Source organism: Cnephaeus nilssonii (genome assembly GCF_951640355.1).
Source record: "Cnephaeus nilssonii genome assembly, chromosome: 13".
Lineage (NCBI taxonomy): Eukaryota > Metazoa > Chordata > Mammalia > Chiroptera > Vespertilionidae > Cnephaeus > Cnephaeus nilssonii.
Window position 1 is genome coordinate 31,481,765 of NC_137084.1, and position 17,502 is coordinate 31,499,266.

Consider the following 17,502-nt stretch of genomic DNA (forward strand, 5'->3'; position numbering starts at 1 on the left):
CATTGTGTGTACTTTGTCATTTAATATTAAATAATAAACATTTTCCACCACAAGGGCTTGCCATGACCTGTACAAACACTTAGGTAAGCCCTGGTGTGTCTTACCTTCTTCGGGTGGGAGCTGCCATTCAAACCTTTTTTAGCTAGTTTTCTTTCTGATCTTCAGATATCCCATTCACAATATTCCATTAGCCTCCAGCTCTTAGTGAGGGAAGACATAGTTTTTGTCTTTGATGGGAATGTATCCTAACATTTTACCAATAACTATGAAGTGTTCTGTAGGATTTTTTTCTCCATCTCTGATATCTATTGAGATGTTCATACATTTTTAGTTCTTTAACCTGTGCCTATGATGTTATTGGCAGATGTTTTTGAATCATGCAGAATTACTGGGATTAAAATCTACTTGTTCTTGGTAGATTTTCATTTACACTGCAGAGTAAGTTAATATTTAAAGAATTTTTGCATATCTGTTCATAAATGAGATTAGTGTATAATTCTCTTCTTATAGTAGCTTTAGTTTGTTTTGGAATCAAAGATATTCTAGCCTTTTAAAATGAGTTAGGAGTCACTTAGATATTAGTGTGGAAGGAAGTCATGGTACTAACCCCTCCTAAAGGCATGTAAGTTTAAACTCTAGGAGAAGAAATATTTTTATTTTCAAAGGATTTTCAAACATCAACCTAAGATAAGTGTATTTTTTTTTTGGTGGGGGCAGGGGATTATTGGTGGGAGGGAAGTTGGGGTTAGAGAAAATGTTGGTGAGTCGTGGAAGCTGCTCCATAGTCTCTGTCATAGCAGTGCAATTATTCTGGTGTTTATCTCTGAAGATAGTTTGGCAGACCTGAGATGTAGTCAGTTGGGAGTAAGAGGAGAGCAGGTTGATGACATTGGTTAGGAAAGGTACTAACAGAGAAATCTTTAACTGAACATCGAAAAAGGGTTCTGCACTAAAATTGGAGCTACACATGATCTGAGATTTTAAGTACATCCCAGTTAGCGTCTCCTCCAGGTCCCACAATCATTCCTTTTGTTAAATTAAGCCATTTATGATATCCTTTCTCCAAGTTTCTCCTTGGAGATAATTTCAGTCAGATTTTTGTCTCTATAAAAAAATCTGTGAAGTAGGTGTGGCTCCATATGTAATTTGTGTATAATCTCATTTCATCCTATAACACATAGTTCAACAAATCGTAGGTACTCTGAAGTTTGGGCTTCCTGAGTATCTAGACATTACTACTTATGCAATTCCTAATCAAAGAGGTGCTTACCTTCTTCTGTCCTTTATCTGTTCTTTTCAAAGTATCACAATTGGATTCACAGTTTTTGAGCACCTACGATGTACCAGATACTGGATATTCAGAGATGATGTTCTTAAGGAGTTCAATCTTCCCTTCCTATCCTTGTTCTCCGAGCCCCTTTCCTTTTCTAGAGAGCCAGGTGCTTTTGTTTCTTCTTGCCTCTCTGTCAAAGCAGAGACCTTAAAGGAAATTTTGAGTTAAACCCAAGCTGCTTCTCTTGAGAAGAATTACTCCAGCTCTCTGAAGATGGGCCTATTGTTTGTTTAGAACCCAGTGTTAATGAGGGCACAATGCTTGTCTTGATTCTTATATGGACCTATTAGTTTTGCTCTGTTCCATGGCCTTGGATCGCTGCTCTGATGATTGATGCTTCTTGCTACAGACCAGGTGAGAGGAGTTAGTTGACCAAAACAGTAGAAAACCCGTGCAAATTGCATTCTTATCAGGTATCATCCCTGTTTAAAAAAGGCAAACCATAATTTAGGGCTTCACTTTAAAACAAAATTATTACTGAAATAAGGTGTAAAGAAATGTGGAAAAGTAAAAGGAACTTAAAAAGCATTTTATGCAATTTTTTTTCTGTTATCCATTAATTGGATAATTCTTAAGCTAGTTTTCTGCATGTTATTCAGTTTTCCTTTTGATATCTTTGGATGCAAGATTGAGCTTTGCTGGCCTCTCTTCCTTGTTCTTTGGGTGTAAGTGCCAGCTCTGGCAGCCCTCATGGTCAGCGCTGGCTCCAGTGAAGGAGGGCTGAAGACTCCTTTTGGAGACCCACTTCCCTGGTTGTTTTTATTTCTCATAGGGATCATTGTTGAGTGGTGCTATATAGGATAGTATTTCCCTTGCAACAGAGTTCAGGAATTCTGCCCAGTAATCACTCCTACTCCTGTTGGATGAGTGCATCTGTGTGGAAAGACTGGTAACTGGCTCTAGGTATCTCCCCAAAACTATGTGTAGGACTTTGCCAGATTAACTCTGGGAAAGTCTTGCAGCCACCATGAATACTTTCCTCTGTGATCTTCTGCTTCATACAGTGATAAATAGAATTTGTAGAGTTTAAAATTAGCTTCTTTGTCATCTTATTCCAGGGCACCCTCATATAGCCAGTCCTGTGAAACCAAAGGTATTTTTTTACATCCTCACCCAAGAATATGTTTATTGATTTTAGAGAAGGGGTGGGAAGAGAGAGAGAATGCCTCCCGTATGCACCGCAACTGGGGATCAAACCCTTAACCTAGGAACTGAACCCACAATCGTTTGGTGTATGGGATGACATTCCAACCAACTTAGTCACCCGGCCATGGTGAGTTCAATGGTATTTTTTGTTTTCTTTTTTCATAGTCAGAGATATTAGAACAATTGGGATATGAGTGATAAGGACCCAGATTAAAAAAATTTGTTTGAACATTGCTATTGTGGCTTTATTCTTTCTGGTGAAAGACTATGATTTACTGTTTGCTGGTATTCTGTAGAATGGAACTGTCAACAATCTGAGACACACTGAAAAAGAAAATTGTGGATCTAACATCCATCAGTTATTTCCTCAAATTTAGTTGCTTCTCTGGGTGGAAGGTGAGGCTTTTGAGACACAACAGTTTGTAGTTTTGACATCTTTTACCAAGGAATCACTGATTCACAACTAGTCAGTAGACAAAAATAAATGGTGAACTTGTATAGATCATATTTTAGAATTTTCTTTAGAGTTACAGTTTTTAAATTGGAAATCAATGGATATAAGGTTGGATGGGGTTGTTAATTGTTTTTTAAAGAGTTCTTGTCACTTAGAGAAAAAATATCAATTTTGAGTAGCTATCTAGACTACATTAGTTAAAATGAAATAAAACAGAAACTTCCTCTGAAGAGCTTTGGAAATCATCAAAATGACTTTGTCTTCTTCTTTTTTTTTTTTTTTTTTAACATATTTTATTGATTTTTTTATAGAGAGGAAGGGAGAGGGAGAGAGAGTTAGAAACATCAATGAGAGAGAAACATCAATCAGCTTGCCTCCTGCACACCCCCTACTGGGGATGTGCCCGCAACCAAGGTACATGCCCTTGACCAGAATCGAACCTGGGACCCTTGAATCCACAGGCCGACGCTCTATTCACCGAGCCAACCAGTTAGGGCTGACTTTGCCTTCTTTGCTCAGATTGATCGCTTTAGAGGTCCCAATTCTTGATCCTTTCTTGTGTCCACAACCTGAACCAAGTGAAACTTTTTTGTCTCACTCCTTGACTCAGATCCATCACTTAACTGGCTTTGGTCAATGGGATGTTAGCAAATGTGACTGACACACGAGGAGGCTTGTAGAAGCACGTGAGCATTTCTGTTCACACTCTTGCCCTTTTCTGTCACCATGAGAACAAGCCTGGGCTAGTCTGATGGAGGATGAGCCTTATGGAGCAGAGCTGAATTACTCCAGTCGTCCTAGCCAGGGCCACTCTAGATCAACCCAAATTGGCCAGCCAACCACAGACATATTGGTGGGCTCAGCTAAAACCAGAAGAAATGCCCAGCTGACCTGCAAATAAATGCTTATTGTTTTAAGCCACTGAGTTTTGGGGTGGTGGAACCTGCAGCGTTCTTATATCCATAGATAATGGAAACAGCCTCTAATAACTCCTTAGGGAAAAAATTCAACTAGGCACATGTCACAGAGGGTCCTGAGTGATTTTTTGCTGTGCTACTGACAATATATGTTTTGCATTGATATCAAGAAAATCCTTGAGCCAGCCACTCAGTGATACTTGCGTGAGACTTGATTTAAATGGAGCATGTATTTTTTTTTTTGTGTGTGTGTGTGTGGGGGTTGATTTCAGAAACTCTGGCGATACTTCCACTTAGTCTATATATTCCACTAATGCCTGTTAGCATTACTAGGCACACAATAGTTCAGTCCATAAAGAAAGATAAGGCAGAAAATGCAAGTAGTTGAGTTAAATTCATATGGTAATAAACACAAATGCCAATATATCCTTTGTCAAGAGCAAATTTTGACGAGGGAGGGGTGGAGGTGAGTGGAGTCAGTAAAATGGGAAAAACGAGGCTGGCAAAAGGGAAACTGGATTCATTTTGTTCCTTTGAAAGACAATGAGGTGTAAAAATGAATGTTGTGAGCAAAGACCGAGCTTTCACATCTTAACCCTGTTTATACTCTGCAAGTCCAACTTATTAATAAAAGGTTGAGTGAAAAGAGGCCAAGAGGTAGTTTTGTTTAGGGGTATGATTCTTGAATTCTTTCTCTGTGCTTTGAAATCAAATGAGTGTTGTCTTTTCTACTTTCAGACTCTCTCTATAGCATTGCTATTTTCATTCACTTTCTTTTGTGGTAGAAAGAAGTCGGCTTTTTAGTAAATATATAAGAAGTAGCAGGCTGAGAATCAGAGCCCCCTAGATCGAACACAGCTTAGCAGTTATTCATCTGGGGCTGTGCTCTGAGAAGGGGTGCTGGTTGGGGGACCTGTACTCGGTTAATTCATCAGATTACTTGGAAAGGTCCTTATTATTTTGCACAGCAGTGTGGTCACCTGGCGGTAGGTCATTAGCATTTTAGTCTTCTTTTCCTCACAACAATGCACAACATGCTAATTAGAGGATTCTGAAAGCTAAGTAACCGGTTTTAAAATCAGACATTTTAATTTGCAGCTTTAATGGCTGTTTTTATAATAACTGGCTTTATTGGGGGTAAAAGCACTTCTCATGTTCCACTAGCAAGGCAGAGTATAACAGAAGCTGACAAAATTAAAAACCTCATAATGTGACCTTTGCCTGGGATAAAAGGCTGTTTCATAACAATTTCCTTTTGTTCTTTGTTTAAGCCATTACTCTAAAAGGAGCCTCCGATTAATCTAAGTAAATGCATCATTACAGTACTAATCCATGTCCTTCTGTCAGTGTCTGTTTTAATTAAATAAGAAATGCTAGCAGAAAGATATCGCGCACAAAGCTGTGATTGGAGAAAGAAGCACTGGTTGATCAGGGAAAGACTTAAAAAGGGCTTTACTGTTTTGTTCATTTGCATAGTTCCAGATGCCACAGTGTTCCAGGTTGAAAGAAAACTTACAAAAGAGTTTAACACATTTCACTCTTAAAGATTTAAAATAATGGGCTTTACCAATGAAATTCTAATCATCCCATTTATCACATGCTAGACATTCCAAAGCAGGGAGCGGAACAGTTTGGGGTGTGTCTTTTAAAGCTTTTATGCTGTCTTGTGTTGTGTCCTGTGAAAACATACCTGCCAAATTTGCATGTGTTCCTTCTTATTTTGGGTGACAGTGATAGTAAAGCCTGGTTGTGGACATACAGTTGATTTTTTTTTTTTTGTTCTTTTAAACGTCTATTGCAGCTTCTAGTTTAGTTTTTTTTAAAAATGGTTTTCTGTTGATAATATGTAAAGAATTTAGGTAATTGGTTTTTAACAATGAAAAGCATATTTAATAAGTGCTTTTAAAATGAATGTACCCAGTTAATATTGCTACGCTGACACACAGAAACTCTTCGTAGCAGTAGAGTTGCAGAATTCCCGTGGTGAGGGCTTTCTCCATATACAGGCCCTTATTTGATGTAATGAAAAGAGAAAGTGTGCAACAGTGAGGCTGTTAATTAATTTAGCCTAACAAGATGAAGATAAATGAAGCAAAGCACAGATTGAATGAAGCAAGAGGTCTTATTTACAATTTAATACATTTTTATATAATGCAGATTTCACTTGATAAAAAATAAACAGATCCCCGCCCAAAATACTTGCTAAAAGAAAAGTACACTCCCAACCACCACCATTCAACACTAAAATGCTGATCTGACTACAGAAAACATGTACTGTGGCTCCATAGAGAAGACACTTTTACAGTGTGTAAACAGTGCTTTTCTACTGCTAAGAATCCTACACTAGTTAACCTTTAACTTCAGTATTTTATTATTCTTGTTATAGACTGGGGATGACCATAAGAATAATTATCTGAAAACCTTTGAGTTTCTTGTTCTCTAGGTTATCCTGAGACATCTTGCTTCAGTTATTTAATAATCATTTTCTTTTAATCCTCTTTTTTTTTTTAAACCAAAGGAAAGAAACTCTAAAGTGAGAAAATAAGAAGAGCCGTGAGTCTTTTTACAATGTGCTTGAATCTGTAGCAATTGTGCAGAATTCTTAAATTAGCATTATTTTTAAAAGTCTCCCTTTCAGAGATTAATGAGCTATATCCAGTATTTGACCTTTTATCATTCTTGCTTTCTGCTCAGAAGTACTTCCTTCCTTCCTACAGTAGCTAGAAAAGACTGTCTCTTATGTTACTGTAGGCAGTGGTAACAGGGCTCTCTACAAATGGTGTTATTATGGTCACTATGTATTTATCTCCGGGGTCACGAACAAATCCATGCAACTGCTTCTAAGGATTTCAATAAATAGGACTTTTTATCCAGACAATCGCCTTTTATGTTACTTTTAAACAAAACTACTAGTCCATCAAGAGTTTCAAAAGAAAACAATTCTGCAGAGTGCCGGTATGGCCGCACAGACCAATCATCATGGCACCCATTCTCCAGTCCTTTATTTTTCAAGTCCACAACAATAGGTTGTTGATTCAATGGACAAGACCAGAACAATCAAGTTCTCTGTTTAGCAGCAGTGCAGCATTTTAATGCCCTTCTCTAATAATGGTCTCATTATTGTTATTCTAAGACTGGGCCTCAGGAGGAGGAATATTTGCTGGAGGTACGTCATTATTTTGCAAATTTCTATTAGCTCATCATGTTGTCTGTAGTGTGAAAATCGTAGCTAATTAGGGCAGCCAGTTAGACTACCAGCTTTTGAGCTTATGAGTTAAAAGGTAGCATACTTGATAGGCCAGTGATGTGAAAAAGGTGGTAAAAAGGAGGATTAGAGCAGTTGCCTTAGTAACTCCAACTTCCATCTGTGAGGGAACAATGGACTTGTGTTTCTCCCCCACCTTGGTGTAAAAATTGGTTTTGTTTTGAAAGGACAGGGTTCTTTTTATGACAATCTGGAATTCAGCCCAACTGAGTGTAGTTTTAGTTGTTAGGAGAGACCATTGGGGATAGGAAAGATGAAAGGTCATGGTGAGCTTCAAGGACATGAAAGGTTGTTGTCTCATGTAACAATGGTAGATTGTTTTTTCTCTAATATTTCTAGCCAGCCCCTAAGTCAGGTGATGGAACAAATACCTACAGTTTAGTCAGGTGAAGCAGGAGGGGGAGGGGGAAGAAAAGGAGAAAAATGGGGTAAGAGAGAGTTTTTACTTTGTTAGAAAAAATAAAAGGGTAACTTTAATTTGCTTTTATTAAGCAAAGTGATTTTTCTTTGTCACCGTTTCTGAGATTCCAGTGTGCTTTGGATGGTTTGCCTCTGTGGGCCATCACATCTCTGGGAAGCTCTCCAATGTGTTAGGAAATGTGATTTAAGCTTTCTTCCTGAACTCCCTGGAGGACCAATGATGTGATACTTAACAATAAATTTAGTTGTTGTAGCTTTCTCACATTATTGGTGTTCTTAAAAGGTTTTCCTTCAAATGCACAGTGAGTAAAATGAATGATAAATATGAAAGAAATTTGTTTCACCACTCTACAGGGTTTTATCATAAATTCATGACTTCCATCAGAGAAAGTTTACAGGAAACTGTCTAGATGTTGCTGCAATAGCAACACAAATTTTTTTTTTCTCTGTACATAAGAAAATGCCACAATTTTAAGAGCTATTGGGGGGTTTTGTATTACAGAGGAGGTGATAGAAAAGGATTGGATCCGGTGCTATTTCTTAAAAACCCTCACAACCAAATCACCCTTTCTGGGTTTGAAATACTTTTATTTCAACAAAATAAGTGACTTCTATTTCCCTCCCATATCAATATTAAAACAGCTGGTTGTGGGGTGTGTGTTTGTGTATGTGTTTACAACCAGACAGAGTACAGGAACACTCTCTTTTAAAGCAAAAAGATCATCTTTTGGTGATCAAAGGAACCCTCATATTTCTTCCTCTCTATTGTCTCCAAACAACCCTTGTGTAATTGAAGCTGGATTTGGTCCAGGGGGATGGGGGATTTTGAAATTCTCTTTTAATCCCAGGTCTTTGTCTGTTTTTTTTTTTTTTTTTTCCCCCTGACAAAAATCCCAGCATAAGTGGGGAGAGATGTACCCCTAAGGTACATGACATTCAGAATCTGCAATCTTGATCCAGGCACTGTATAAGATGCTTTCATATACATTATTGTTATTCAGGATTTAAACACTTTTTCTTTCCAGTGTGGCAAATTAATTATCTGTTTCTTAGTTTTTACATCTGTAGAAAGGGACCTGGTGTTATTCAACTTTATTAAATGTTGTAGGTAATAACAATCAGTATATGATTGAAAAAGGCAATATACATTTCATAAAATATTATGAGTATAAATTTGTGCTTTATCAAAAATATATCCATATGAGCTATAATAATTAATTCAATATAAATGGCATAGTTTATTTTGGAATCATTATAACATATTTAGACATTTCGGACTTTATTTAAGCATAGAGGAGAAAGTAAAATAATCCATCATGTCAGCTTCTTAATTCATAATAAAAAATGTACTCCCTAGTAACATTTTGATATATTTTATTTCAGTCTTTAATCTATGCATGTATAAGAAAGAACATGTCTAGCCTGTTTACTGCCCTCTCTCCGGTGCTCAGAACAGTATGTGGCTCATAGCAGCTACATGAAAAATAGTTGTTGACAAATGAGAAAAAAAGAAAAAAAGAAAAAGAAAAATTGGATCATACTTTATATATTTACACACACACACACACACACACACACACACACACACACACACACATATATTTAAGAAATCATTTTATTGGATTTTCCCATGTTTAGAGTCTTGTGAAAACATTATTTTTTGTTTGTTTGTTTTGTTAATCCTTGCCAGCGGATATTTTTCCATTGATTTTTAGAGAGAGTGGAAGAGAGAGGGAAAGACAGAGAGAAACATCCATGTGAGAGAAACACATCAATTAGTTGCCTCCTCCATGAGCCCCAACTAGGGCCTAGGCCGAGGAGGAACCAGCGATCAAGGTACATGCCCTCAACCGGAATTGAACCTGGGACCCTTTGATCCATCGGGTGACACTCTATCCACTGAGCCAAACCAGCTAGGGGAAAAACACGAGTTTTTAAAAAACTTTGATTTTATTTTGAGAGAGGGAATGATTACAGTCATGCACCACATAAAGTTTTGGCCCCACTGGGATCGGGCCTAAACAGGCAGTCAGACATCCCTTGAGGGGTCCCAGATTGGAGAGAGTACAGGCTGGGCTGAGGGACACCCCCCTCCCCCCCCCCCCGTGCACGAATTTCATGCACCGGGCCTCTAGTAAGATTATAATAGAGCTGAAAAATTCCTGTTGCTTAATGAGGTGTAGCCATAGACAGACATACTATCACCTTCTTCAAGTCTTTGCTTAGATGTCATCTTCTCAGCGAGGTCTACCTTGACCACCCTATTTTAAAATTGCAACACTCCAAACATTCCTGATCTCCCTAATATTATTCTATTTGTTTCCACAGCTTTTATTAAATCTTAACATACTGATTTGTATATCTATTAAATTTATTGGTCACCTTTTTCTTTTCTTTTTTTTTCTTCTTTTTTTTAAAAATTTCTTTATTGATTAAGGTATCACATATTTGTCCTCATCCCCTAATTCCCAGCCCACATCCCTCCCCACACATGCCCCCACCCCCCTGTTGTCCTTAACCGCTGGTTAGGCTCATATGCTTGCACACAAGTCCTTTGGTTGATCTCTCCCCTTTACCCCCACCCTCCCCTACGCTCCCTCTGAGGCCCAACAGTCTGATCCATGCCTCCTTGTTTCTGGGTCTGTTCTTGTTCATCAGTCTATGTTGTTCATTATTTCCCCTAGATGAGTGAGATCATGTGCTATTAGAAATACTTATAAGAACCGAAAATGAGACAAGCAATAATGGTTATGGTGACAGGCAAATGAATCAGTCTGTAGTGAGTTTCTTTCTGGGCCAACAGTTCTTTTGAGACCCAATTTCAATGTCACACAGTTCCTTATGTGTACATGTCAGCCATGACATTACAGTTCTGGATGGTGGACAAATGGTGGTAATGCTGGTCTGACCCTCTCTGGTTTGGTCCTGAGCAACCTGTAGTGACGCACAGCTGTTAACTGCTAGTATGGCAAGGCGACGTCAGCATCTTCCATCTCTGGACTGCTTCTCTTCTGTCTTGATGGCTGGAGTAGTCCTGTCGATTCCTCTCTGTTGCTGGAATCCACATGGTCTCGGAGTTGTTTTCTGAAAATATACAAACATATTCTCGTTGGTCACCTTTTTCTCATATTTCCTAGAAAATAAGCTCAGATAGCAGAGATTTTTACATTTGTTGTCACTTATATTCCTCAGTGTCTTAACAATGCCCCAAATATAGTAGGTTTTCAACAATATTTATTGAAACTTAAAAAGATGGGAGCATGTATTTTTTAAGTCAATAATCATCCTTTTTTTTTCTTTTCATGGGAAACTCTCATCAGCCCATTTGTACACTGGCTAAGGACTACTGCTTTCTCAATGTTAATATGTATACATTAATCCAGTTAAATTAAGTCATAGCACTTGACTGACTCTTAGGCCATGTTGGATACAGTCTAAATTTCTTGCAACAAATGTCCCAAACTTTTGCTATTGGAAATTACTCTGATTTTAGCTTTAATGAGATGCTTCTGGATGAGAAATGTCACCAGTCACTCCAGATGATCCCTTTTCTCACCTAAAAGCTCTTCTGGTAAGACTCTTAAGGTTTGTGTTTGACCTGGGAAAATTCAGGTTGACTTGATTATTTATCTATATTTTGGGATGATTTTACTTTATTCTGCCCCTAACTGATATTGGTCCTATTCTTGATATTTTCTTAGGAAATATATTTCACAAATTCCTGATTACGTATTTACCCTATATGGTTTGCACTTTCCTTTAAAAATAGTTCTACCATATGACCCAGCAATTCTATTTCTGATATTTATTTGAAGAAAATGAAAACTAATTTGAAAAGATATATGCACCCCTGTGTTCATTGTAGCATTATTTACAATAGCCAAGATATAGAAGCAACCTAGGTGTCCATCAATAGGTGACTAGATGAAAAAGAAACACACACACACACACACACACACACACACACACACACACACAGGAATATTATCTATATATATAAAAGGCTAATATGCTAAGTGTCTGACTGTCCAACCAGTCGCTATGACATGCACTGACCACCAGGGGGCAGACGCTCAATGCAGAAGCTGCAGTGACCTGCACTGGCCATTTACAGAGAAGTGGCACCAGGGACCTGGCTCCAACAAAGCAATACTCGGCTTTCCCCAAGTGGGACATAGGCCCTGCCTCCAGCCCAGAGCGACAGCCCATCAAATCGCAGCCAACACTGTCAAGACCCCATGGCGCAAAATGTAGCCTACACCCCAGCCCAGCCCAGCAACCGTTGCTGTGGGCACCGTGTAATGATGTCATGTAGCAACGACCGGCTTCCTCTCCCTAGCAACTAGCCTCCTTGGAGTTTCTTCAGCCCAGGAACATGACTTGCTTTATAGCCAGGTGCAAACATTTTACACTGTAACCAAATGTCTGTGAAGCATTTTCCCATGCCTCATCTCATTTGATCCTCACAGAAGTCCTGGAGTAGGTAGATAGCAGACTCAGTGGAATTCTATTTTCTTTTCATTAGCCAAAAAATGGAGATTTAGAAAGCTTAGAAACTTGACCCGACTGAAAAGAAGAAATGGTGGACCTTGAAAATGACTTCAGGTTTTTTTCACTGCGCAAAATATAGTCAAACACTGCTGCAGTTAAATATTTTACCTTTTGTTCTCCCTGTGTGATCTAGAATAATAATCTGCTTCGTGCTGATATTTACTGCTGTGTTGCTGACAATTACCTGAAAGAGAAGTTGGGGTGCTTCACTGGGCTGGGAAAAGTTTAGGTACATCAGAAAGCAGGTCTAATTAAGCAAGTTTATCTATATCTATAAAAGACTAAATTGGCTCACTCATGCGCGATACATATAAAGCTCTCGCTGGCGCCAATGGTACGCGTGTTTCGATCTGTTACTGTTGATCATGACTTTGGTTGACACTTCTATTATAGAGAAAGGGCGAATAGTGATATTAAAATATTTCTTCTAATTAATTTCCTTTCAATGTGCACGAATTTGTGCACTGGGCCACTAGTGTAGCAATAAAAAAGAATGAAATCTTTCCAACATGGATGGACCTAGAGTATGATGGTAAGTGAAATAAGTCAGACAGACAAATACTACATAGATTCATTTATATGTGGAATCTGAAAAAACAAAACCAACCAACCAATATAACAAAACAAAAATAGACTCATAGAAATAGAGACCAAAGGGACAGTTGCCAGAGGGGAGGTGGTTAGAAGGATAAAAAAGCTGAAGGGGGATATAGTTAATAATATTGCAATAAGTTTGCACGGTGACGGATGATTACAAGAATTAGTGGTATGATCACATTATAAGGTATAAAGGTGTTGAATCACTATATTGTATAGCTGAAACTAATATAATTAATATAATATTGTATACCAACTATACTTAAATTAAAAAAATAAAATTGCCACTTTTTGTCCTTTGTGGATGTGTTAGTATCTTTATATAATAGCAATTTATATAGCTATATAGAATTTATATAGTAACCTCATATTTATATAGTATTTATAGTTTCAAAGCTCTTTAATAAAGATGATCTGGTTTAATTATCAAAATAATCTTAGGCACACAGGGCATGATTTATTATACCCATTTAGGGACTAAGGCGCATGGAAGTTAAGAGACTTAATCTAGATCATAGAAGTGGTAGAGTGGCCAGGATAAATCCAAGTCTTCTGAATTCTACTAGTCCAGTAAACTATTTTTATTTTAATCACTTTAATCTTCTCTCCAGGTAAAATAATCATTGTTTTGTTAACCTTTTAAAATATATTATTCTATAAAAATAAAAACAAGTTATTAGAATTAAAACATGTTTTTATTTAATTTTACCCCATCTCCTATTCCCGTTCTCAAGGACTTTTTTTTTTTTTTTTTTTTTTTTTTAGCTTTCCATGATTCTTCTTTTCCCAGTCATTTTCTTTGGCTTCTGTAGCAATTTTTGAAACCACGGGCTGCCATGTCTGTTTTCTCAGCCTTTGGCTAGTTGTTTCTTTCACATCTCTAGATGTGACTAAGCAAGTTCTGTTCATGATAACAGGTACAGAGCAGACTGGAGGGGCCCATGGAAATGGGAGCAGCCTTGGGAGACAGTTAATAAAGCAGACAAAATGCATTAGCTAAAAGACTGGACAATGAACACCAATAAGTATAGTCCATGTCTGTATAAGAGAGGCATAGAACAGGAGATTAAAGTGTTTTCATAAAGCACACAAATCAAGAAAAGTCAGGTGTTTAGGCAGCTAGGCCACAATAAGGCCATAGACACTAAGTGGAGTTAAAGGACAGATTCCGGTTTCTGAGTAGTCTGCAAGTGGAAGGTTACCAAGACCATGGGAGGGTCATGGTCTTGGATGGACTAGTGCCCTCAGATACTGGAAAATAAGGTAGAATCCTAGTTATTATAATCAAAGCAAAAAGCCAAAGTCAAACTAGCAGTAAAAGTAATTAATCTCATTCTGTGTCCAAATTTCATTCTGTGTTGGAGTCTCTTAGATACGGTCAGAGATGGTCCTAGAGCAGTGGCTCTCGAACTTTTAATGTGCATAAGAATCCCCTGGGGTGCTTCAGATTTTTAAAGTAGGACCCAGGTGTCTATAGCTTTAACAACTGCCCCAGATTATTCTCTTGCAAGTGTTTACAGATCACACTGGATAAATTTTCCATAAAGACTGAGATGGCACTTATTATATGATAAGGGACCAAGTGATTACAAGCATTGAGAGAGGAGGCATTTAGAGGTTGAAAGTCAGACCTTTCTACTAAGAGAAAAATATATCTGTTATGCCCAGAGCTGATTGGTATTTAACTGAATGTAAGAAAGCAGGAAACATGGAAGATATAATGCACTAGACTGGTGTGTTAGAAGCCTATTATGTCTCTTGTTCATTGTGTTCATGACCTGAGTGTTTTTGTAATATCTAACATAAAGATTTATACCTATCAGTGCAAAAAAGTAAGGCTAATTGTTCTTCTGTGCCTAATCTAAACTGCCCCTCATTTTTATTTAACATTTTTTAATCTAGGTAATTGAACTTCATCTTTTTCTTTCTGCTTCATAAATTGATTAGCATGAGTTGGGCAGACTGCTGTAATGCTAAGGGTTAACCAGAAGAGAATTACAAATGAACTATCTAGAAAGTTGATTATTAATCCAGCTAGAGAAGAAATATCCTTTTACTTAGCAAGAATGAGTATCCGAAGAGCTGATAATATTGTTCAGGCAGTGAGGTGGAATGGCAGAGCTTGGTAAGTAAAACAAAACTTGGAAGTATTCTTTTATATCTACTTTTTAAAATGTGTAGAATTTTGATCTATTTAAACAGTTAAATATAATATGAATTTACAAGCTGCCGGAACAAATCTAAAAAAGTTCCAAATGTGTTTGTTAATGAGATCCCTACATAGACTATCGGTAAAAGTTAACTGAAAAGTATTTACATAAGCAGATAAACATATTTAATTTTGAATATTTATAAAAATACACGATTAGATTTGTGATTAAGAACAAGGAAGTGGGCATGGAGGAATGATTACTAAAACAATCTAAGGCCAAACCTCAAACTGAAGAATATTGAGTGACAAAGTTGTTTTTTTCACAAGAGTAAGTTCTGGGTTTTTCGGTATGAAAATATAATTTAAAATATAATGTTCACAGGAAGATTCAGTGAGATATTTTTCAGACTTCTAGGTTACAAAAACTGTCTTAAGTTCTATTTTCAGGGTTTTAGTGCTCATTTCATCATGATGTTTAATTTAAGGACTTTTCTAAAGCCAGCTTTTTATTGTATTTGTGAATTGGAAGGAAGGAGAAATGAGAGGATCTGTGCTATTTGTACAAAGAAAATTAAGTGAAAAGATATGATTTTAATAATATTCTTACATCAAAGACTGCTCTTTCTGTTGTAGAAAAATTTTGATGTCAATTCTATAAGGTTGAGGTTTTGTACAAATTACTTGATATTGCAAAAATGAGCTTTTAAACACAGTTTAGCATATATTGCAATATAGCTTTATGCAATCATAAATCACTTCAGTGCAGCATTGGACTTAGGAGAACTTAGTAAACTTATTATACTTATCTTAAATTGTAATCATATACCATCAAAGGATGGATTTTAACCCTTTCTTTAAAAGTATTTCTTTAGTGGCATTAACAAGGCCTCAAATTAACATTTTGTTATTTATTGTTTAGATGAGCACAGAAAAAGTGTGTTTTTAAAAAATTCAGTATTAGAAATATATGTTATATGTGTGTATGTGTTTGTGAATGTGTGCTTTTGAATATACGGAGTATATATGCTTTCAAAATATCAGAGCACCATTTGGCCATATACACTCAGTTTTGTTAGTTCTAGTGTTCTGGTTCATATTTAGGACCGGGAATATAGAATATAATAAATGAAATAATAAAAAACAATAGTTAAAATTTATTGAGCTCTTGTGTACTAAATGTTATGTTAAATGCTTTATCTCATTTAATCCTTACATTAACTCTGTGGTTGTTGGAAAGCTACAAAGATTATAGTGAATGGTAAAACTAAAGATAAGCTAATTAAAGAGTCTCTAATATCTGATGCAAAAAAGTCTAGAAAATAAAGTTTCAGGAAACAAAGTATATAAGAGGGGAGATCCCTAAATTTCGTGTGCTTGTCTTTCTCAAAATTAAGAGATTTAATACGAACCTGGTAAAGCAGAAGAGAAGGAAATGAACTGGTGAATTCTTAACATTCATTAATTCTTTCAAAATTTATTATGAAAATTTTTGTTATATAAAATGTATAAAGAATAGGTTTAAATACCTATGTTTTTATAAGAAATAAAACATAAGCAATACAGTTGAAGCCTTCGGAGAACCCTTTACCAATTTTATACCTCCCTCTTTGTGCCAGAGGTAACTATTCTTTTGAATTTGGTGTTTATCATTCCCATGCTGTTCTTTATATTTAAACTTAATTCCATGCTCATTATAGGAGGAAAAAAAATCCACTTACCATATATATATATATATATATATATATATATATATAGAGAGAGAGAGAGAGAGAGAGAGAGAGAGAGAGAGAGAGAGAGGGAGAGATTGAAGAAAGTCCTTTTCTTGGCTTCCTATTACATTTTAATTAAAAGAAAAATCCTTAACATAATCTGCAAAGCCCTGGCCCTGCACAGTATGGCTCCTGCATTGCCAACTCTTGTCTTTCTCCCAATGATTTCTTCAGATTCAGCTGCTCTACTAGTCTACACAGCCCAAGCTTCTTTCCTGCTGTAAGGTCTTCACAATAGTGCTGTCTTCTTAACTGGAATACACTTCTCCCCATTCTTCTTCAGAATAATCCCTGCTTATCCTCCAGGTCCCCATCTAAATGTCATTTCTTCAGAGAAGCCTTCCCTGTTCCTTTTAATTCGAATCTTACCTGTGTGCAAAGGCCTTGCTTCCCACACATTAATTTATTTCATAGCTCATATTGCAATGAAAAATTACGTTTATTAGTGTGATTTTTGTTTAATGTCTGTCCTTCACTTGGACTGGCCCAGTTTTTTTTCCACATGTTTTCCCTAGCATTTAGGACACATGGTCTTGTACTTACAGGCATTCAATAAATATTTGTTGTTGTTATCAGGCAGAGGAATGCAGTGGACGAGAAAGAGGAAGAAAAGGGATATTGAGAGAAAGAAAACTGCATAAAAATAGTCTGTGGGTTAGTTTGTATATACTGTTTAGGTAAAATTATGCAAAACTGGGGGGGAGGGAGGAGGTTGGGACGGTTTTGTTTCTTATCATCTAGCTGTAGAGCGTGTGACAGCTTTTCTCCATAGCTGTTTCCTGTTTTTCAGTGCAGTCTTTCAGTTTCGTATTGTCATTTTGAGGAATCTGCATTCCTGATGTAAGAGCAGAGCTTTCCAATTGAACTTGCAGAGCAGCCCTAGTGGCTATAATCTTAA

General features: G+C 36.9%; 1 protein-coding gene across 20 annotated transcripts in view; it reads left to right on the forward strand.

Annotated features, from left to right (window-relative positions):
• The window catches only part of SOX6 (SRY-box transcription factor 6), a 558,867-nt gene that overhangs the window by 165,314 nt on the left and 376,051 nt on the right, over positions 1-17,502 (forward strand). For 7 of the 20 annotated variants that reach the window (XM_079789453.1, XM_079789461.1, XM_079789460.1 and 4 more), the window contains exon 1: positions 14,734-14,808. The exons of the other annotated variants lie outside the window; for them this stretch is intronic. The gene's annotated coding sequence lies outside the window, so the exon portion shown is untranslated. Of the gene's footprint in view, positions 1-14,733; positions 14,809-17,502 lie in introns of those variants that run through there. 20 annotated transcript variants of the gene reach the window in all.